Below are 25108 nucleotides of genomic sequence, written 5' to 3'. Positions count from 1 at the left end.
CCAACTTTGGCTCATGTCATGATCTCATGGATTGTGAGTTCAAACCCCACGTCGGGCTTTGTGCTGACAGCTCAGAGCCTGGAGGCTGCTTCATATTCTGTGTCTCCCTTTCTCTCTCTGCCCCTCCCCCACTCATACTCTGTCTCTCTCTTCTTCAAAAATAAACATTTATAAAAAAAAAAAAAAGGATGCTCAGGGGGAACCTGGCTGCCTCAGTTGGTGGAGCACATAAGTCTTGGTCTTGAAGTTGGACATTTTAGCGTCATGTTGGGTGTAAAGATTACTTAACAATAAAACCTTAAAAAAAGATGCTGAGAATAATGGCTTGAAAAAGCACAGCAGAGGCAGACCACCAACCAGAGAGTCTTAGGAATATTATAATAGAGGGAGATCAAGGGAAGGTATTGATAGCACTGGAAGGTCTCACCTGAAGGGCTAGAAGATGGGCCTTTTGAGGTGGGTATCGGATTGAATTGGGGCAATCGTTGTGTATAACAGTGCTGAGTAGAGTGGATGTGATGAGGGTTCACCCTTACGAGAGACAGAAATTATTCTGAGAAGGAGGCTGTTTACCCAGAAGAGTCATCTAATCCTGGAATAAGTAGATTATTCCAGACGGTCCTGAATCTGACCATGAAATTGTCTGTGGGACAGGGCACCTCAGTGTTTATCGCATGCCTTAATGATGGCTGTTCAATCTGGAACAGGACCTGAAGAACGATGGCCCCCATGTTGGCCAACTGTTTTTGTAAATAAAGTTTTATTGAGACACAGAGTTGCCCATTCAATGCATGTGTTTTCTGTGGCTGATGACATGGTAAAAAAAAAAAAAAAAGCAAAAATGCAGAGTTCAGTAGTTGAGACAGAAACCATTTGGCTCACAAAGTTGATAATATGTATTTTTCACCGTATTACAGAAAAAGTCTGGAAATCCTAAAATAAGCATGTATTTTCCACAAACATATAGGTCAGTTTAAGACCAAATGCAAAATTTATTTTCATTATTTTCCTTATTTAGATACCATTCTATGTGTGAACTTAAATTATTACTTAGTTTCTTAACCTGTTTCTATAATCCTGGTACTATAGTTTCTTTTTTTTTTTTATTAATTTGTTTTTTATTTTTAAAACATTGACATCCAAGTTAGTTAGCATCTAGTGCAATAATGATTTCAGGGGTAGAATCCAGTGATCCATCTCCTACATCTAACGCCCAGTGCTCATCCCAACAAGTGCCCTCCTAAATGCCCCTTGCCCATTTAGCCCATCCCCCCTCCCCAAACCCCTCCAACAACCCTCAGTTTGTTCTTTGTACTTAAGAGTGTCTTATGTTTTTTCTCTCTTATTATTTTATATTATTTTGCCTCCCTTCCCTTATGTTCATCTGTTTTCTATCCTAAATTTCACATATGAGTGAAGTCATATGATATTTGTCTTTCTCTGACTAATTTTGCTCAGTGTAGTACCCTCTAGTTCCATCCATGCTGTTGCAAATGGCAATAAAAGATTTCATTCTTTTTGGATCTCTGAGTAATATTCCAGTGTGTGTGTGTGTGTGCGTGCGCGTGCACACGTGCGCCCACATGCATATGTGCACCACATTTTCTTTATCCATTCATCCACTGTTGGACATCTGGGCTCTTTCCACACTTTGGCTATTGTCCATAGTGGTGCCATAAACATTGGGGTGCATGCGCCCCTTTGAAACAGCACACTTGTATCCCTAGTAGTAACTGCTGTGTCGTAGGGTAGTTCTATTTCTAATTTCTTTGAGGACCCTCCCTACTGTTTTCCAGAGTGGCTGTGCCAGTTTGCATTCCCAGCAGCAGTGCAAGAGGGTTCTCCTTTCTCCGCATCCTCACCAATATCTGTTGTTGCCTGAGTTGTTAAAGTCGGCCATTCTGACAGGTGTGAGGTGGTATCTCAGTGTGGTTTTGATCTGTATTTCCCTGACGGATGAGTGATGTTGAGCATCTTTTCATGTGTCTGTGGCCATTGTATGTCTTCTTGGTAAAACTGTCTCTTCATGTCTTCTGCCTAATTCTTCACTGGATTATTTGTTTTTTGGGTGTTGAGTTTGATAAGTTCTTCGTAGATTTTGGCCACTAACCCTTTATCTGATATGTCACTTGCAAATATCTTCTCCCATTCTGTCAGTTGCCTTTTAGTGTTGCTGGTTGTTTCCTTTGCTCTGCAAAGCTTTTTATCTTGATGAGGTCCAGTAGTTCGTTTCTGCTTTTGTTTCCGCTGCCTCCAGAGACCTGTTGACTAAGAAGTTGCTGCAGCCAAGGTCAAAGAGGTTGCTGCCTGCTTTCTCCCCTAGGATATTGATGGCTTCCTGTCTTACATTTAGATCATTCATTCATTTGAGTTTATTTTTGTGTATGGTGTAAGAAAGTGGTCCAGATTCACTCTTCTGTGTGTGGCTGTCCAGTTTTCCCAGCACCATTTGCAGAAGAGACTGTCTTTATTCCATTGGATATTCTTTCCTGCTTTGTCAAAGATTAGTTGGCCATACGTTTGTGGGTCCATTTCTGGGTTCTCTCTTCTGTTCCATTGATCTGAGTGTCTGTTTTTTGTACCAAGACTATACTGTCTTAATGATTACAGCTTTGGAAAACAGCCTGAAGTCTCGGATTATGATGCCTCCAGCCTTGGCTTTCTTTTTCATGGTGGCTTTGGCTATTTGGGGTCTTTTCTGGTTCCACACAAATTTTAGGCTTGTTTGTTTTGGCTGTGAGTAGTTTCTTCTACTATAACATTCTACAGACAACAAGTAAGTTCTCCGTCCTCCAAAAGCTATCTGGCAAATGAATTATGTCCACTTTAAGTGAAAGAACACTGTATCTCTTTATACTTAAACATGATTCATGTTTCCTGTCTGTCCACAGAAAGAGCTATTATTCAAAATTGGAATATTTGCATATAATAAGAAACGCCAAGATTGAGATTTATTTTAAATTAAAACAATCGTAATAATTTGCATGTGCATATATACACTTATGATCTTAAGTTTTCCTTTAAACTTACCTGTATTTATAGTACAGTAAAACCTTGGTTTGTGAAGATAATTCATTCTGGAAACATGCTTGTCATCCAAAGCACTCGTATATCAAAGAAAGTTTCAAGAACCATTGGCTCAGCCGTGATCATGTGACATGCAACATCACATACTACTCGTAAGGTGAGACATCGCTCATTTATCAAGTTAAAATTTATTAGGAATGTCTGGTTGTCCTGCAGAATCCTCATAGAACAAGTTACTCGCAATCCAAGGTTTTACTGTATATTGTCAACTATCTGTATTCAAATAAGACGGTTACTTGTTCTAAGAGTTTATAAAGGAATCCTTTCTTTCCACAGAGAGTCTTTCCCCCCTTAAAAGAATCATCTCTCTTCCCTCCATTCATCCCCCATATATATTCAAGGAATAAATGTTATAATTCTGAAAATTTTCGACACCAGGGAGATGTACTGAGAGCCTTTCACAAATGCTTTCATTAACACGAGCTACATTTCAAGTAAATGAACTACCGCACTAATATCAGAACTATCTTTCTGAACTAAATTCGGAGCAGAGTGGATTTTATGCAAGTGTTCGATGAGCTTCTGTGCAATTTAAAGTTGAAGAAAGAGAGAAAAAATTATCCTGATGATCAAGAGAGAACCCCTGGGTCTTTTAAATACTAGGATTTCTGAGCATCAATTCCATGAATATAAAATAGAAAACGCTGTGAAGACTGACATGCAAAAAAAATTTTTTTTTCATCCACTGTGCGCTTATACACCTCCGAGGGGGTTGTTTAGAGCAACCCATGATCCTGTACAGCTCAGGTCCTTTGCCCTGTCACACGCAAAGACACATTCTTCTCAGCGCATTGCAATGGTGGGAATATGTAGGCTCAACTTGGGCAGAACATTCTTTGGTGCCAAACACACGTTTTTGTCAGAGACCAACTCACTCCTTTATGTTATTAAGACACTACATTTTATGAGAACGATTTTGAAAGAACAATGCAAAATGATTTCAAGAAAGAGGACCTGATTTTGAAAACAGCAAATTATGAAACAATGCTACAGAATCGTACAGAACCATTCCCATTTCAGAAGGCTGAGTTACTTTAAATCTTGTGTATGACCCACTCAAGATTTGTTATGAATAAGACATCCATGCTATGAGTTAGAGGGACAAACACAGATGGAAATTAGTTAAGAAGCTGGTGATTTGCTTAACATAAAACAAGAGTTTAAATATTTTACAGGGCATTTGTTTGAATCTCTCAGTTTGCCCTTCATACTCCTTCCCTTCCCCTTTTCTCTTTGCCTTCCTCCTTACTTCTTCCTCCTCTTTTCTAACTCATTTCTTTTATTAAAATAAAAGTAGTAGGGGTGCCTGGGTGGCTAAGTCTGTTGAACTCCTGACTCTTGATTTCAGGTCATGATGCCAGGGTGGTGTGATCAAGCCCCACATCATGCTCTGTGCTGGGCATGGAGCCTGCTTGGGGTTCTCTGTCTCTCCCTCTCTCTGTGCTCCTCCCTTGCTTGCTCTCTCTCTCTTTCTCTTTCAAAATAAATAAATAAACATTAAAAAAAAGTAGTAGGTTGGGGCACCTGGTGGCTTAGTTGGTTAAACGTCCAACTTTGTCTCAGGTCGTGCTCTCACAATGTGTGAGTTTGAATCTCATCAGGCTTTGTGCTGACAGCTCAGAGCTTGGAGTTGCTTTAGATTCTGTGTCTCCTTCTCTCTGCCCCTCCCCCACTTGCCCTCTTTCTGTCGGTCTCTCTCCAAAATAAATAAACATTTAAAAATATTTAAAAATGTTTTTTTAAAAGTTACAGTATGTCTGCTTAATCAAATGTGTCCTTTCAAGTCTCCTGTGAAAACATGACATTTCAGGAGTCAAGAATCCATGTGCCATTCCGACTAGAGCCGTATAGCTCAAACTTCCTGCTGCTTCTAAAATGCCAACTCCAAACTTTTATTAAACCACATATGAGAAGGTTTGACACTTTTTCCTCAGTAGCTTCTAGATTGTGAGGTCTCTGAGGGCAAATGATGGGCTCTATATCCTCATCGCCACTTATATGTTATGGAAAACATTAGGTGCTCAGCAATGCTTGATAAATAAACAATGAATAAGAGAATGAATGAATGAATGATTTGGTTTTAGAAGAGCACTCTGACAGTAGCCATAGAGAATGCAAAGAAGTGGCAGTGCCCCTTGTCTTTGGGATGGCATGTAGTTTAGTTTCTCTAGGATAGAGATTCTGGGATGGAATTTAACATGCTATTGTTTATTAAGGGTGGTCTTTGGGTCAACACATGCGGAGACGAATGGAAGGGCATAGAGAAGCACATAGATGCGATGGATGGATGGATGGATGATAAATGAATAGGTATATGGATGGATTGATGGATGGATGGATGGGTGGATGATAAATAAGTAGGTGGATGAGTGGATGATAAATGAGTGGGTAGATGGATGGATCGATAAGCAAATGTATGAATGGATGGATAAAATGAGTAGGTAGATGGGTGGATGGGTGGTTGGATGCATGGCTGATAATGAGTATGTACATGGATGGATGAATGGATGGATGGATAGATACATAAATGGATGGATAGATGGATGAGTGGATGGATGGATGGATACATAAATGGATGGATAGATGGATGAGTGGATGGATGGATGGATGGATAGGGAGTTGGATGTGTGGATGGATGATGGATAATTAGGTGGATGGACAGACACACATGTATAAAGAAATACATATATGGAATATTTTTATAAGAAATATAAATTTGCTGGCATTGGCAATTTCTATTTTTTAACTTCAAATATGGCAGTTTCATGTGAACAATGTATACATGTACATATAATCATACTAATGTAACACATATATGTATATATTCATTAATATTTCTAAATTTTTATTTATATGGAGATATAGAAATTATGTCCATATGAAGGGAAACACTCAATCACATAAATATATATTTTAACCGTAAAGTTAAAGATAGAAACCATACATTAAATATCGACAGCACTATCTATAAACCTGATTTTATGTATCAGAGTAAATTGTTACTTTTTTCTAATCTAACACGTCATTTATCCCCAGAAAAGGCTCCTGTTGCTCTCTGCGGACACATTGGTTCCCGAGAGAGCATGAGTCCCAGGACAGGAGACCGCAAACATCAGAGACGTGAGGATGAACAGCCGTGAAATTTAGCAGGCAGCCAGCCCGCCCCTTCAGCTGTGCTGACGAAGAGCTTCACAGCGATGCAAACACCATCACTGTAGCCACAATATGCACCACGTGGGGATCTTCTGTACCCAGTTCAGCGTCTGAAATTATGTAAATGACTCCCAGCATCAAGGGTCACATGTCCACTCATGTCTGGTTTCTACAGCTCAAAGGGAGCTGAGGAATCGTTCTCACAGTTTTCCCTGTGCCTGTGTAGGCTCGACATTTGTGGTGTTGCACTTATCAGTTCCCAGATAAAAATCAGGTGTGTGTGTGTGTGTGTGTGTGTGCGCGCTCACGCGCGCGTGGTAGCGGCGGTTCTAGTCTACTTTTCTTCCCGAATTAGTGTTTTTTCACAAAGTACAGGCTGTCCAGTTAAATCTGAATTTCTGATGGACTCCAAATTCACCATTAGCTCAAGTGCATTCCGACAGTGGTGCAAGACAGACTTACATGAAAATGAATTTGGCGTTTGTTGGAAATTCAACTCTAACAGCGTGTGATGTGTTTTTATCTGCATAATCTAGCCACCTGATGCAGAAGGGAGGTGGTCCTATAGAGGTTCTGAAAGTAACTGAATGTTACATTAGCTAGACATCTTCAGATATCACTACGAAGGGAAACAACTTTATGATGATAGTTAATTAAATGTAAGTACTCTAAGTTTTAAAACATTTTTTCAGTTTTTTAAAAAAGAAGTTTATTTATTTTTGAGAGCGAGCATGAACAAGGGAGGTGCCGAGAGAGAGAAAGAGAGAATCTTAAGGAGGCTCCTCATTGAGTTCAAAGTGGGGCTCGATCCCAGAACCCTGGGATCCTGACCTGAGCTGGTATCAAGATATGGCTGCTCAGCCTACTGAGACACCAGGCACCCCAAAACTTTTTTCTAATGTTTATTAATTTATTTTGGAAGAGAGAGAGCAGGGGAGGGGCAGAGAGAGAGAGGTAGAGAATCCCAGTCCCACTGACAGTGCAGAACTGGCGAACCTGTGAGATCAGGATATGAGCCCACATCGAGTCCGATGCCCAATGACTGAGCCACCCAGGCGCCCCATGTTTCAAACCTTTTACTCGAACCACAACATGGAGCACCTAAACTTTACGTCTCTGTGTGAGTGAGGTGGGGTATATGGGAGAGAAATGCTCAGCATATCCCTATCATTGGCTTATTGAGTGGGTCCATTTTGGTCTGTGTGGTTGGGCCTCAGACTGTGTGTGTGTGTGGGAGCCTGTGATAGCACCTTTCTTGTCTCAAATATCCAGGAGTGGAACGCCGCAGGGCTCCCCTCCGCCTTCCGTTGTCTGCGGAGCCTCTCCTTCAGCCGCAGCGGGGAGCCTCATCACGGACATGAACTCTGATTCCATTTTCTCAAAGGAGATCATATGCCCAGTGTCTGGGGCAGCCCCGAAGCAGGAATAAGCCTGATGGACCGCAGCAGCCGCAGGTGATGCTTCAGTGTGTCCCGAAGGTCTTGGAAAACCTACCGCGGTATGACACCCGTTCTAAAGACAGAACGAAACGCGCAGCACTGCAGGTGCCCGACCGCGAACACCACTACCTAGAACAGACCTGCAGGAAGGGCGGGCCTTCTGGGGAGAGTTTCCCTAACTTGCTTCGATGCACTCTCTGTACGCTTCGATGAATGATGCAAAAGGTAGGAATACCTTCCACGGTTAAGTTTGCACCTAGCTTTGTTGCAATTGTGTGAAACACAGGAATCTCAAGAAAAACTCCAACCAAATTCATTTCTATACATCTGTGTCAATATGGTACTTTAGCTTACCTTTAATTTTTTTCACATAAGTAAATATCTATTCATGTACCTGCCTATATGTATAGTACTTATTATCTATCTATAACCTATCTATCCATCCAATCTATCATCTATTTATCTATCTATCCAATCTATCATCTCTCTCTGTATATATATATATGTTATATATATACCTTCCTATTCAATCAAACTATCTACAATCTATCTATCCATCCATCCAATCTATCATCTCTCTCTCTCTCTCTATATATATATATATATCTTCCTATTCTTCCTATCTATCAATCCATCCAATCTATCATCTCTCTCTGTATCTATATCTATAGCTATATATCTTTCTATTCTATCTATCTATCTACCATCTATCCGTCCATCCAATCTATCATTTATCTATCCATCCATCCATCCATCCATCCAATCTATCATCTCTCTCTCCATATATATACATATCTTCCTATTCTATCTATCTATCCATCTATCTATCTATCTATCTATCTATCTATCTATCATCTACTCATTTATTAATCAATGTATCTACCTACCATGTACTTATGCACCCATCACCTATCCTGTAAACTCACATTCTCCCAAAACATAATATCCTCTTGTAGAACAAAACACTAAACTCAACAATATATTTTAACTTAAATAGACTGTGTTCATTTTCTAGAAACAAAACTACAATAAATGTTTTATTTTTTTGTACAGCTTTTAGTATTCTGACATATTTTACTATTATTAGAACCAAAATGTCAATACATTTGAATCTCTAATAGGCATTTGTGTTTCTCTTTAAAGTAGGGTAACATTTTAATGTGTAAAAAGAGTGAGGTTTTAACGTGCAAACGGATGAGTGTTTTGATCCTACAACGTTGATTTTGTTACAGACTCAATATTTTAAATTACATGTGATTCAACAGAGACACTTTTGATATTTCAAAATCTGTTGGATTACACACATTCGTTGTTTTTGAAATTCATGTAAATAGAATCTTTTTAATATGATTCCACCTACGTATGCACTTAATGAACCCTGGAGTGAGTGACGCATCCAGGCTTCTGAATACATTTCATGGTGGTATTACATTTGCAGAGTCGCGCTGCGGCTACTTAATAATACATCAGACATGAACCCTGAGAATAATTGGAAGCGACAGGCAAGGGTGAAGGGGATTATGAAAGCGTCTGTGAGTGCGGGTGGAGATGGGACCGCGTCTGGGGCACGCTGCGGGGACACGCCAACACGCCTGGGGGCTCTCCTGTAGCCTCACAGAGAATTAATTCTACAGACAGCTGATGGAGAGGCATTTCCAGGCGAATAAAGACTAGACATTCAAAATCAGCAAAGAAGGTCTCTACTGGGTTTGGGAGGCAACATCATCACGAGTTTTGGACAGAGGGGGTGAGATAGATGGCTGTCAGTGGAGCCGCTTTTAACACGGAGTACACTGATCCACAGAAGGTCTACACTTCAACCCCGCGTTCCGGAAGAATCACACATCACCTGGTATTCCCTGAGGAACCAGGCTCTCTGACTGCTTGCCATTCTCAGAGAGGAGAACAATGAATATTAGCAGCTGCGTGTGTGAGTTGGGAAGGAGTCGATGTTCACATCAGGCTTTAATCACAGGCTGCGATGGGTAATGGCGTGGGTCTTCACTGGAAAGACACAGTACACCCCACCCCACCCCCAAATTATTTTGGTTTAATTAATCTAGATAATGCCAACAACTGCTATAGACTCTGGCCAACAGCATGCCCACAATTAACATTTACGGAAGGAATGCAATAGTTCTGTGTGTCTTTGTTGGGTATCCAGCCTTCAAAGGTGCCCACATCCCCAGGAAGGAATACTGATGTTCAAACATCAGTCCACTGGCACTGCAGACAACGTGCACTTCAGGAAGGAGCCGAGGAACAGAGCTAGGAACGCGGGGAGACACCCAGCACAATTCGCGTGGTGAAGGTGTCCATGTGGACACGGCACGTTTTACTCCATTACCGTGTGCCAACCTTCAAATGAACTTTCACAAACGGCACCTTCAAGTCCCTGAACTTCTCGTTCGCAGGGGAAATATCTCAGTCTCTAGATTTGCAAACTTAGTGAGGAACGTGAATGGATCAGAGTTGATGAGATTCAGGGCGGCTACTTTTCTGTTTGCATGGGGAGGGCCCGAGTCTCATGCACGGTGTGGTGGCTTTACCAATCCCTGTGGTTACGCCCACGATTGAGAAAGTGGCAAGGGGAGACTCAAACCACCATCTCCTTTGTCTGAATAAGGGGAGAAGCTTCCCAGCGGCTCATCAGATTTCTTTTCCACACCGGCTCTTTTCTTATTTTTCTTAGTTTTCTAAATTGTACTCACTGGGCTCTGGAAATTGGAGTTGATGCCAGTTCGGTTTCTTAAATTAAACGTGTACAAACAGCCAGCAAGGTGCACCAAGGGGCGTTTACTCTGAAATACTTCTCTGTAAACCTTTGCAGAATTGTTTTAATTACCACACCTTCCCCCCCCCACCCCGACAAGTCTTCCTGTTTGTCTACGGGAAAAACAATAATTGCTTGATGTATGCAGACTTCCTTGTGTGTGAACATATTGTAAATGTGGGTTCCCAGGGAGAGCACACAAGCGGCGAGACTGAACAGCATATATGCACCGCCTCAGCTTCCCAAGTTAGGATGAAACATGGCGTTTTTGTTGTTTATGTGTCTTGAGGGATACATTTGTTCAGGGGAGAGAGCCCGCCCCTTAGTGCATTTGCTTGTAAGTTAGAAATGATAGATAAGTAGTTTGAATCCTCCAAATATCTGAAAAATAAACTCCAAGTAACAAATTGTCTTTTCATGAGGTTCCACCTGCTGTAGAGATCATTACTATGGGTTTCTACAGCTGAATTCTGTGCAACATGTTGTAAATATGGATCATTTGCTAACGAAATCATTCATGAGTTATGCCTTCAGTACTGTTCCAATGCACACTTACACTTTATTAACTTAAGTAACTGCATATATTTTTCTTTTCTACAGGAAAGTGTTTGCTTGTTGTTGGCTTATTTGTCTTCCGGCATCCTTGGGGCTCCTGGCATGGGATGCTAGCCAGGTGACAGACGTGGTCTCATTCTCAGCGCATCATGTCTCAAAGAACGTCAGCCGTCCATTGCCAATGTGAATTCTGCTCACTCAGTCAACCTCTTGGAAGGGAGGTACTTGTATTTTATTTTTTTAAAGTAAACTCTACACCTGACATGGTGTTCGAACTCACAACCCCGAGATCTACCGATCCATGCTCTACCGATGGAGCCAACTAACACGCCCTGGAAGGAAGCTTGTTTCAGACCATGTAAATACCCTGTTTCTATTCAAACCTGTCCTCATGGTCACAAGATCTGATAGATCTTGCCCAGTCCGATCTGTACAATGATGCTTGCAAAATCACCTACACCATGTGCATTTTTTTTGCAAAAAAATATATATGTATATACACACATACTTCTCTAACTACAGAACTTGTTCCATATTTACCAGTCAGGATTGGGCATTTATTGTAAATAATAGTCCTTTTTTTCATATAGATTGATTATAGCTATTGATATAGATATGTGCATGCCTTATGTATGGATATATGCAAATACATAGATATATGTATTCACTATGGACACATACAGAGCTATTTTTCAAATATTTAATATCTATTACTTTACATAATTTGTTTGGTGCTTGAATTTTCCCACAATGGGAGCTCCTTTGCCCTTCTGAAAAACTGCTCTAATAGTTTTGAGCACTTCTTTGGTATTGGAAGACATTCCAGGCTTATCTTCTATCTACACAGCCCAACACTGAAATCATCCATATCTATAAAACTTAGTTCCTTTACTGGCAATTGATATTAGACACTAATATCTGAGTGCAGTGTGCACATTGCTCATTGCTCCTGGGTGTCTGTTTCTTGGGTACTTCAACAGATGGCACAGGAAATGTATGTATGTATGTTGTATGTATGCATTGATACACACATGCGTGGATTTACGTGTGCACACACATGTGCATGCACACACACACACACTCTTATAAAGAGAATTGAGCTGTGAAGGATACATGTTTGAACCACGTATGAGGGTCACAATAGATATTTGCCTCAGGTGGAAAAAAGTTTTGAGGATTTTAAAAGAGTGAATGACTAGGGTGCCTGGGTGGCTCAGTCAGATGAGCATCAGGTCAAGATCCCAGGGATATTGGATCAAATCATGCATTGAGCTCCAAACTGAACATAGAGGCTGTTTGAAATTCTCTCTCTGTGCTTCTGCCCTTCCCCTCTCTGCTCCTACTCTCTCTCTAAAATAAAAAAAAATTAACAATAAACAGGGCACAATCTACCACCACGATACATGTATGTGTATGTACACACATATTACAATTTTGGTGAAATGACATTTGGACATTTCAATGCAAATTTTCCTGGGACAACAGCTCTGAATAGAATGAGTGGGGATTTCACTAGGGCTTTCTGTGAAACAGACATCGATTGTACTTATTCCTGGAGTAAGACGGGCTTGAGAGAAAATGAGCAGTGAGGAGTGGAGAGCATGTCAGACGACTAGTAAGAACAAGGTGTACGAATCCTATATGAGACGTTACATCAGCTGAATGATGTGTACCACAGCCCGTTAATCTATGAAATACACGGTACGGGTGAACACGTGAGCAGGTGTATTACAGAAAGGAAATTTGTTTTCAGTGTCCAGTAACCCTTGGGCGATTGATGAGAAATGGTTCCTATTTGGAGTCATCATATTTCTTTAAATTACAGGACGATGTGTTCACTCTAATAAGTGCTACTTTTATTGAGAGCTTTACAATGGCTTTGTTAAGAATACATTTGTAATTGGGGCGCCTGGGCGACTCATTCAGTTAAGCATCCATCTCCTGATTTGGGCTCAGGTCATGATCTCACGGTTGGTGAGATGGAGTCCTGTGTCGGGCTCTGCGCTGACAGAGTGGAGCTTGCCTGCGATTCTGTCTCTCCCTCTCTCTCTGCCCCTGTTTTGCTTGAGCTCTTTCTGTCTCTCTCAAAATAAATAAATAAACTTAAAAATTGAAACAAGAATATATTTGTAATTTTTACCACCTTCCCCCGTCCTTAAAATCATTCAGAACAAGAAATAGAGACAACTGAAACAAGAGCAATTGCAAGGATGGTCCAAGGTTGGTGAGAGTACACAACAGGTGTCAAGGTCATGGTTTGTTAGCACCATGTTGTGTCCCTGGCTCTTCCTGTGCGTGTAGACAATCCCATCACTAGATGGACAGATTCTAAGGTGCGGGGCCCCGTCACGGCGTTGTCCACAGAATAAAATAAGGTGCCGCCACCCTCAGTGTTTCCTACTGATATTCTCCATGTGCTGTTCTCCTATGATGTCCCCTCAGGAGCGATTCCTTCTCTGAAAGTCGGTGGGTACAGAAGAGGCCAGAAACACCCTAAGATGTGCAGCGATGAGGCTGAGGAGGCTCGGACGTCAGAGCGGCCCCCATGCTCGCCAGGCCTGGCACGATGCTCCCTCCTTGGGTGATGGGGAGCGTGACCTCACATCCCAGATCCCTGCATCACGAACAAGACATGTGGCTCTCTGAGCCTGCATGGGAAGGGTCCAAGTGGGTGACACGTGGTGAGGAAGGCCAGCAAGGCGCTCCCTTGGCCACTGGCAAGCTCTGTGCAAGAGCTTTCTTCTCCCTGCACTTCCTCTGAAAGGCTCTGTGTCGTTTTCCCAGATGAAATGTCGAACATTCTAGTCAATATTTCTTGCAGGTTTTTCTCCTCTCATTTTCTGTATTAGATTCTATGCTATCGTAATCTCTTTTGGTCATTTTTGTTCTTGTTTTGTTATAAAAATGAGGCCCCTGGTCACATCCTGTAACCTATTTTGATTTGTTTTATTTATTATTTAATTTTAATTAAAAAATTTTTTTAATGTTTATTTACTTTTTAGAGAGAGAGAGAGAGACAGAGTGTGAGCAACGGAGGGACAGAAAGAGAGGGAGACACAGAATCTGAAGCAGGTTCCAGGCTCTGAGGTGTCAGAACAGAGCCCGACGCGGGGCTCGAACCCATGAACTGCCAGATTGTTATCTGAGCTGAAATCAGATGCTCAACCGACTGAGTCACTCAGGGGACACCAATTTATGTATTTAAATCCAAGGTAGTTGACATGTAGTTTAGAATTGGCTTCAGGAATAGAATTTAATTATTCATCCCTTACATATAACACCCAGTGCTCATTCCAGCAAGTACCCTCCTTAATTCAGCGGAACTACCACATTTTTCAGGAAAAGTTCTGCAATCCCACTTGGCTCGGATCCAAACAATCCCCGATAGCCTCATCGTAGAATGAGCTTCCCCTACCCATGACCCCTTCCCCTACCCATGACCCCTTCCTTCCTGTTTGATGGTTTTAATGGAGGTTTGGGGGAACGTGTTCATCCACCCCCAGAGTTTTCCAAAATTGGGAGGTAGGTGCCCAACCCATGTTCCCATCCCTGGAACAGCTCTAGAGAGTGAGACGAGTTTAGGAGGGTGACCTAAGACTCCCTGACAAAATGTCAAGACGAGAAGTGGAATAAGATCGAGAGAGGCGGCACCGCAGAAGTGAGTGGAGCTTCCTGGTATTCTAGCAGAAAACGTGACGGCGTCAGCGGATCTATTCTGCTGTCACTCATGAACAGAGTACACAGCAGCACGCCTGCACACACACGCACATGCCTGCACACACATGCACACAGCAGTCTATATGGGACTTCACTTTGGTCCCTAGTTACCCTAACGCTGAGGGGAGATGCAGACTACGGGCTGAGTGCAGAGGACAAAGCCCGCTGGTGGGGAAGTTCGTGCAGGTGGTGCGCCTAGACCGGGCCCGCCACGGGCCCCAGCAATGCCCCCGGTGTCTGCCACCCTGACCAGCCTAGAGCCAATGACCAGCCTAGAGCCAAAGACCCGCGGTCAAAGTCGAGAAACTGCGAGTAGTAAATTATTGTGGCGTCTTCTGAGAAATAGAGCAGGTTAAAGAAGCAGTAAAATAAAGAGAAAAGGAAGGAAGGAAAGAGGAAGGAAGGAAGGAAAGATATGATGGACGGAAGGAAGGAAGGGAAGGAGGGAGGAAGGAAAGAATGAGAAAGGGAGCAAGGGATGAAGAAGGAATGAAGAAAGATGGACAGATAAGAAGGAAAGAAGGATAGATATGATGGAAGGAAGGAAGGAAGGAAGGAAGGAAGGAAGGAAGGAAGGAAGGAAGGAAGGAAGGAAGGAAGAGGGAGGGAGGGAAGGAGGAAGGGAGACAGGGAGGAAAAGCAAACCAGGAAGCCAGTAGGAGGAGGCAAGAAGAATCAGCAGGAAGTACAATTTTGGGAGAACGTGCAATGATACTTCGCGAGGCCCGTTTCGACGGCACAAGCAAATTAAATACATTACGGCGTGTCTGAAACACCGTCTCTTCGATGCAGTGCCTGGGATCTGAGAAGGAGTGGAAACACTGCAGTAGAACGAAACCTGAAAGCCACCGCCACCGGAAAGGAGACAGAGCGGCCAGGCTGTTCTGACAGTGACAGGGAGTACGGGGCACCGCACGACGGGGGAAGACCTGGGAACGGGACAGACGCACAGAGCTGGAGCTTGGACTTCTGAGTCCGAAGCTGCGTGGAATGAAGAACAAAGATTCAAAACCCATGAGAACCAAGATGCTTGCAGTCTCAGGATGGGAAACGGGGTGAATATATGCATAAGCCGTACCCCTCCGATGGAGAACCATGACGCATGATTTTTGTTAGTGGCCTGGTGGCCTGGAAGATAACGATACGTCAAAGACCTCGGGGCAGGTGACAGATCTGCACACATTTCTTACGCAGAAGCATCGTCACTCAAGTGTGAACGTAAGAGAAAGGTATTTTCAAACGCAGGACATCTTGGGAGTCCTAAAGGAGCCCTTCTTAAATGAAAAATACTACTACCAGCCAGTCAAGGGAATGAACATTAAATCCATATTTAACAAACCACTAATGCTAAATCTCACAGTGGCAGGTGTCTGACCTGCATCATTTGTTATACAAATGCAAACGACGGCGATAAAACCACAAATAGGAAAGAAGCTATGGGAATAGGTAGGACCGGAAATCCATCTCGTTTCTCCTTTTCACAGAGGAAGTAAGTGGATACTTTAAAGATCTGTATTACGATAGGTATTCATGGACGTTATTCAAGAGTGTGTAGAAATGTGTAGAAACGTCTAGAACAAATAGAAATAATACAATATGGAGAAGGAGGGTGAAATGATTATGGGAAGATAGGATGGTAATTACTTTATATTTCTTATCCAAATCTTTGTGAGTACGAATCCATGTCAGGTTTATTTTGGTAAGTCAAGATGCCATTTTGGATCTACGAATATGCACTTTGAAGTGAAACCATAGATTACAGAACTTCCGTGTTTCTGAAGGAAGATAATACACAGGCTCATGCACCCATGTGAGACAGAGAGAGACAGACAGACGGACAGAGAGACAGGAGACCCTCTTCAACGGTCAGATTTTTGAAAAAAACAAATATTAAAAATGAAAGCATTAGGGCTGCTGGGATGGTTAAGCTCCTACTTTGGCTCAGGTCATGATCTCATGCTTCAAGTTTAAGCCCCACCCCACAACTGGGCTCTGTGCTGACAGCTCAGAGCGCGGAGCCTGCTTCAGATTCCGTGTCTCCCTCTCTCTCTGCCCCTCCCCAACTCGTGCTCTGTTTCTCTCTCAAAAATAAATAAACATTAAAAATAAACAAAAAAATAAAACAGCCATAATTATATAGGTGTAAAGACATTCTCCTTGGTTTTACTCTTAGAGTCACACAAATCACGGAGATAATGGATACAGACCTGAATGCAGGGTCAAGGGTTTTGAGAATATAAAATTATGAACTCCGTTAATGGAAATTAAAATATAGAAATGGCAACAAAAAGGCAGGAGAAGGTGTTACAAAATATAGAAGAAAGCAGAAAGGAGCTAAATTTTATACTATGTGAGTTAATCTGCTGTCAAATGCTAGATGAAAAAATTGAAGGCTTAGATGAAATGGTTTTCAGAGGAAACAAAAATCACTCTAATAATGACAAACATATATAGACAATGATCCTGTAATTATTGATGATGGTATCCATGGGCTTTTTAAAAATGTTTATTTTTGAGAGTGAGAGAGAGTTGTGAGCAGGGGAGAAACAGAGAGAGGGAGACACAGAATCTGAAACAGTTTCCAGGCTCCGAGATGTTAGTGCCGAGCCTGACGTGGGGCTTGAACTCCCGAACTGTAAGATCATGACCGGAGCTGAAGTCAGATGCTCAACCCACTGAGCCAGCCCGGTACCCCAGTGGGATTTTTGTTCTGCAGACACAAGTGTAGATGTTTTCTCCTACAAATTGTACATAACGTAACACACTTTTCCCAAGCTTTGTAACCTGTTTCGGATTATACAGTGTGTGAAGAAGGAAAACGTTTGTAAAGCATTATTTTATGGATTTGCCATAATTGAACACTAACACCTAGCGGTTAAAATCAGTTATGATGAATGATGCGAGATTTCTACAGGGAATGCAAATAACATTGTTTACATGACCTGATGAGGCTAATTCCAACCATGCCATGATGCTTTCACAACACAAATCGATGTGTGTGTGTGTGTGTGTGTGTGTAAATTGTATGTATTCATAACTTAGGACCCCCCCACACCGAGAAAGTAAAATTACAGAGCAGTTGAATAAAAATGGTCTAGAATATAGGGGGGATGGAAACGCAGGTGAAGACAATGGAATTTAAGCTGCCCAAGACATGAGTCAAACAGGACCTCGTTGAGTTCACAAGGAGGTGGTAGTGTGATGGGGTCATGGCCCGAGTCAGCATAGAGGGGCAATGGGGGACCGGAGGGTTTCAAGTGTGGACACAAAGCAAGGTGGGTCTTCTTCACGGGGGTGCTGATGTCTCTTTTCAGATGGAGGGGTCACTGACTGGAGTCTGGGATACCAGTCACCTGGTCACTGGCATACGGGGCTCCCTCATTCCCTGCACGGGAAGACACCTGCAAAAAGGTGTGCTTTCTGGGTAAATCTCAATAAATCCCCTCCAGAAATCACACTAGCCATGTCTCCACTACGTCCCAGGTACTTAAGACCCTCACCGGTCTTAGTTTGGGGGTTTTCACAGAGGATTAAGCTCGCCATTACATCTTATTTTTCTTTCCACGTGAATCAAATATTTGTGATTCATCCCTTGCATTTTCTCCCACTGAGAGTGCAAAGACACAAAAGCAATGAGGGGCGCCAGGGTGGCTCAATTGGTTAAGTGTCCGACTTCGGCTCAGGTTATGATCTCATGGTTCGTGGGTTCAAGCTTTGCGTTGGGCTCTGTGCTGACAGCTCGGAGCCTGTAGCCTGTTTCAGATTCTGTCTCTCTCTCTGCCCTTCCCTGCCTCGAGCTCTGTCTCTCCCTGTCTCAAAAATAAATAAACATTAAAAAAAAAGGGAGGAAAATGCTGTCACATGTTGCTTTTGGGAAGTTTAAGTCCAGCGAAACCCCGTAGTAGATTTCTAGAAAATGCTGTATTGAATAAGCCCATCAATATAAATACCTTGGATTAATGTGTTCAGAAATGGATTCGAGTCCTGTTAAGTCTCTCTGATAGAGGAAAACCCAAAGATCACAGATACGAGGGATGACACTCTTCTCCACGGATCACACTGGACTCAGGGAGAAAGAATAGGGAACCGATTTTCTCAAATCAGAACAAAATGATGTTGTTAGACCCTGGCATATTCAGAAAGTTATTGGTAAGGAAATCCCGGGGTTTTCCCACTTTACAAGTGTGGGGAGTGGGGGACAAAATCAAGAAATAAGGGGAAAAGAATATGTTCAAGGATCTTTCTTAAAACAGAAAACCAAACATTAACCATGTGCCTAAAGCACAGAATTCATCCATTTAAAATAGACGGCTTCATGGTAGTTAATTTCTTCACAGAGGCGGGCCACCAACACCACAGTCAATTCCAGGACGTTCTCATTAACTCCAAAATGAAAAACCTTGTGGCCACCGTCACTCACTGCTGATTCCATCCTGTTCCCAGATCCCACAACCCAGGCATCTAATTCTTGCGTCTGCAAATTGTCCCATGATGTGTGTTTCATCTAAATGGAGTCCTCCAACATGCGCTCGTTTGGAACTGGGTTCCTTTGACTCAACGTTTTCAAGATGCATCCAAGGTGTAGCCTGTATCACAGCTTCATTATTTCTATGATAATATAATATGCTCTGGTTGTCTCCAAAGGCTGCGCCTATGAACATGGCGGTGCATGTCTGCATGTGGAGGTTTGTTTCCATATATGATGTGGAGAGGCACCGCTACATCATAGTACACATGTATCCTACAAGACCGCCATGCAATTTTAGCTCCAAGAAAGTGCAAGACTGGACTTGACGGATTGTGCGACCACATCTACAGCATGGCCCAGGTTGGGGAAGTCCACGCTGTGAGGGTGGCTTTGCGTCATCCGATTGACATGACTCTGATACACGTTGTGTGGTCAAGCCAGCTGGACCATGGTCCTTCCACTTCTAAATCTGGTCTCTGTTTGTAAAAGTCTACCCAGTCTTGTATTCCTGTTGACAGAACACCTTTTGTGAAAAGCATGCACAAGACTTTATATTCAGCTCCTGCCCGCAGGGGGTTTCATTATTCTCAATAATTCCATCCCTCGTTTTAATTTGCTGTTACAAACTCACGAGTGGGGGTGCCTGGGTGGCTCAGTTGGTTAAGCATCTGACTCGTGATTTTGGCTCAGTTCATGGGTTTGAGCCCCACATCTGGTTCTGTGCTGAGAGCATGGAGCCTGCTTAGGATTCTCTCTCTCCCCCCTCTTTCCCCTCCCCTGCTTGCTCTTGCTTACTCTCTCAAAATAAATAAATTAACTTAAAAACAACAACAACAACAACTCATGAGTATTATGGAACAAATAGGAGAGGAAGAATCAGCACCCAGAGCAGCTGGCCTCAAACTCCCCCTTCAATGACCTACTGGCATCCAGATTCCCCTTCTCCTATCTGTTCTGAAATGATCGTAATTTTTCTTTCAATTAATTTTCGAGCTCATGTACAGAAAAGCGTGGGAGACCTCGAATGCTGTTTGTTTAGTCTTCTAGTTCTTGCAATCCATGAAAGTTTTACAATGGAAATGAACTTTTATAGTTGTATGGTGCTAACTGGAGTTTATAGTTGGTGGTGGGAAACCCCAGGTTTGGAATGTGGGCAGAGTAAGATAAAGACCTCGTAGCTCTAAATCTCCCCAGAACTTGTCTCCCACTGTCTGTGGGGTGCAGTCCCCAATGACCTCTGGCACTTGCCTGTTGTGTGATACCCAGCGTATCTGGTCCGTGGGATGATCTGTGGGGTTCCAGGCAGTCCATACCTCTCAACGCTGTATTATTATGGAAGGTGAGAAATACATGTCCTTTGGCTAAGCCCCTTAAATCTGTGGTACTTTGTTATGCCAACTCTAGCAAATAAATACAGTTACTTCCAGCCTAAAAAAATCCAGTGGCATTAATAGAGTCTTGATTATGAGACACAAGCCTAGGTTATTTCCAAGAGCCAAAATCTGCATGGTACATTCTGGCATTTGCCCAAATTACAATGCCAGTGACTTTGGGTAGAGGCTTGCCATGGTCTAGAGCTAAAATGCTCTGTAGGCAATGATTATGGCTTCTTTGGGAAAGAACCCAGGTTGGTAATATAGAAGAACCAACACTGGATTTGTCAAATACCAATTGCAAACTCTGTTTATAGTCACTCTGAGCCCCACGGCATATGAGGCGAAGAGTCATAATAAATTAGTGGATATGAGAAGCGTGAGCTTACATGACCATTTATATTTTCACTGAATTAGAATTCAGACTACCCACGCTGCCGAATTTTGGCATGCACACTCGTTTCTGAAGAAGACATGTGCCTTCTACCAATCCATCCAACCAATACTCATTTAGGGTGTAGGTTCTGATAGGCAATAGTGCAATGATATATAGATGAGTGTGTTGTCCTCACAAAGTACACAGACAAGGGAAAGAGAGAGTGCATCTATAACTATTCAGAGCATGTAAGAAAACGTTGACGAATGCCAGTGTTCTCGTCCGATTTAGTCTCATCTAAATTGTAGAGTGAATGGGCGCTTGGGCGGCTGAGTCACTCTGACTCTTGGTTTAGATTCAGGTCATGGATCTCACAGTTTGTGGGTTCGAGCCCCGCATCGGGCTCTGAGCTGATGGCGTGGGATTCTCTCTCCCTCTATCTCTGCCCTTCCCCCACTTGTGCTCGCATTCTCTCTCAAAATAAGTAACCATTTAAAAAAATAAATTGTAGAGTGAATACTGTCTTTCTTTGCTTCTGCAGGTCAACTGACATCATGACTCTGGGGGCATATTTCAACAAGCCGGTGAGAAAATTGAACTCAATCTATTCCATGTTTCATGGACATACGATGTGTCTGGGGCTTGTTATTTCTTCGTGGTTCATTTTCTCATCTATATGTTTCTTCAGCCTTTTGCTGAAGCCTTTTGCAGCTAATGGGCTTCCAGGTTGTGTACAGAAGAGAGACATTTGGCACGGGAGAGTCATGCAGCTCCTTCAGAGTTAGGAACGAGGGCACAGGTAGCCTCCTTGCTTGCAAAACCAACAGGCCACACCTCTGACTTCTCTTCCGTTCTCCGAAAAAACTCGTGCAGGCTCAGGAAAGTTCTTGCCTCCTTCCCAGTTTAGGTCTGTCTTAGAACTTTCACTGTCTCCAAGACACCCAACACCATTTCCCAGAATCGTCTGCTTGTTTTAAAAACACGAAAATCAGGGAATTGACTTACTGACAGTTTTTTTTTTCTTCCTGGCCTCCTACAAAACTGTGATGAGCCTAGAAAGCATTGTATCTAAAATGACTTTAAATGAGGGAATGAAGACCTAAATACTTAATAACTCTCTGTCTCCAAGGAAATAAAAAGTGGATTGTTTGAGAATGATAAAGCATTCACACAAGTGTGCTGGCAGAGCAGATATAGACAAGTCCACTGAGTGAGGTGTCATGATAGCTGAAGGGGGGAAGGGTGGATGCCACTCAAAGGTGGAGGAGAAAGAGGAATCCTGGAAGCGGGTAAGCAGGACATATTGGTGATGAGAAATTAGAAAATGAACCCATGAAATTCAATAGAACAGATGTAAACATGTGCAGAGAGTAGAAAGGGAACGTGTCACGGAAATAAATGACAAAAACAACTTAAAAAATTTGAAAGGTAGAGGTGGGGCTTCCAATGATCAAAGGTGATGATATGAAGCCATGAACTGAGAAGTATAATTGAGTCAACTAAAAGCTAAAAGTTGCAGAGTAGAAGAATATTTTATTTGTAGTCTGTCTGTTCATCTATCCATCCATCCACTGTTTGTTTATCATCTGTCAGTATCTCTCTACTTATCTATTTCTCTATGGCTTATTTATCTATCTAGATCAGTAGATCAATAGATGGATGGATGGGTGGGTAGATGCAAAGAGAGAAAGAAATAAAGATAGACAGATATGATGGATGGGCAGATATAGATACATAGATAGATGTGATAGGTGGATAGATATGATGGATTGATAGATAAATAGTAATATAGATAGATAGATATAGATAAATAGGATGGATAGATATGATGGATGGATAGATTAGATAGGTTAGATAGATAGATACATAGATAGACATATAGATATGATGGATGGCTGGGTGGATTGATGGATGGATAGATAGATAAGTAGATAGATAAATAAGATGGATAGATACAGATAGATAGATAGATAGATAGACAGACAGACAGATAGATAGATTGAGATGATGGATGGATGGATGGGTGGATGGATACAAGGATGGGAAGTAGATTATACATAGAGATGAGCACATATATCTCACATTAATTATGTACACCAAGGAGATGATAAACGAAATGCAGAGAGTTCCCTGAAGCTTAAACCCTGATGTATTGGTCACATTGTCCACTGTACCCAACCCCATCCTCCTCCAGCATCGGGGAGTGATGACAGCTTTCCAAACGGGAAAGAATGGGTCTCGTCCCTGGTGCTGGCGTTGAGCCTGGGGTGATGAACTTGCCTTCAACCCCCTCGGCTGTTTTCCTCTCTCTTGCCAAGCCCAGAAAATAACATGTTCTTGCTCCATTTTCCTTACAGATAAAGATTATGTACACAATTTAGACCTTTGTTTTTTCTTTCTTCGTAAACTTTTTTGATGACACGAGACTTCCATTCATAAAAAGGGCTGAACAGTCAAGGACAGGCTTTCTGAATGAGGCAAACTCAGGAAGGCACCCTGTTGAGAAAGAGAACACTGTTGGGATCTGCAAGTTCTCCCCAGAGCCTGCTCCATTTCCCCTGCGGGTAACTTCTATCTTGAATCATGCTGACAATTACTTCCTTGTTCTTTTCTAATAACGTTTATGCCCATGAGCGTGAACTTTGGATTTCATATAAATGGGGCACGTGGTGTATGTAGGCTTGTATCTCGGGTCTCCTTCCCGCAATGCCATATGATGAGATCCATTCAGGTGTCTCGAGTGCCCGGATTTATTTCCGTTGTCCGCTGTCTAGTGTATTATTCTATGAAAGCCCCACAATGGATCGATCCATTTTACGTTTGACAAGATGGGGTGAGCTATTCCTTTCGAAGCTGTTTGAACCAACGCAGCCATGGATATTTCTCTGCGCTACTGCCTGGCTCCCAGAGAATATGACTGACTGTGAGTAGAACTTCTGAGCCTTTCCATGATTTAGGCTCTGCGGGTCGGATGTGGTCCTCGGGAGGCCTAAGTTAGATTCCCGCTGTTTCTTGCCGGAAAACCCAAAACAGAGCTTCTGATTTATGTTTTCTTTTGCAGAGGGACTCTGTGGGCATGGTGGGCTGTGGGTTAGCATTCCTTTTTGTGTTCCGATCGAGCCACGAAGACAGGCCCAGACACAACAGTGTCCGTGGGACTCAAAGAACTGGATTATGGGATTTATGAGGGCTCAGGTGACTTTAAATTCCCTCAACTGCCAAACCCAGCTTAACTCTCATTGATGCTCTGAGGCTCCTCTGCTTTCTTTCCATGGGATGAGCTGATCCTTCTTAGAGGCCGGCCCCCGCTGACCACACTTGAGGCAGTGGCTTTGCAAAGTAAATCCGATTATCAGCCCGTATCCCCCTCAAAAGGGCCTCCCTGCCTCTGGACACGTGATAAAAATCAGACCGCAGCTTTCTCCCGGAGCACAAACGGAGAGGCTCAACCAGCAAGAAAGGGCAAGGGATCAAGAAGACAAGATGCGTTCACACACATGCGAAACGGGACCTTCCGTTTCGAGGGAAAAAAGCGACATTTCTGGACGCATATGTAAACGCAGCGAACACGGTACCAAACAGTGCTGACCTTGCAAAAACTGAAATGGTTTTCATGACAAGAAAACGGGCTGCGTCAAAGCTTTCACTGATTCGTGCAAATTAGAGCTCTTTCAGGATTTAGGAACTTGGGGGGCGTGTTTAAAACTCTTTTAAATTTTAATAAAGACTGGGGTGCCAGAACAGCTCAGTTAAGCGTCCATCTCTCTTTTTTTAGTGTCTGTTTATTTTTGAGAGAGAGAGACAGACATGGGGTGAGTGGGGGAGGGGCAGAGACGGAGACACAGAATCGGAAGCAGCTCCAGGCTCTGAGCTGTCAGCACAGAGTCCGACACGGGGCTCGAACTCAGAAACTGCGAGATCATGACCTGAGCTGGTCGGATGCTTCAGTGACTGAACCACCGAGGCGCCTCTACAATTGATGTTCAAATAGCATTTTTTTCCTGATCAAAATCTGAAATGAAAACACAGGTATCAATTGCAGGGTCAGTAGAAACAGCTTCCCCTTTCCAGCTCTCTTCTTCCGTCCTTAAAGCAGATACAGATGGAGGCCTGCCCTTTGGCTTTGGGATAACTTTTATAACATTATAATAGGGGTTCATTCATCTA

Source organism: Hyaena hyaena, unplaced genomic scaffold, assembly GCF_003009895.1.
Source record: "Hyaena hyaena isolate Hyena2069 unplaced genomic scaffold, ASM300989v1 scaffold_142, whole genome shotgun sequence".
Taxonomy (NCBI): domain Eukaryota; kingdom Metazoa; phylum Chordata; class Mammalia; order Carnivora; family Hyaenidae; genus Hyaena; species Hyaena hyaena.
Note: the sequence above shows the minus strand (reverse complement) of the source record.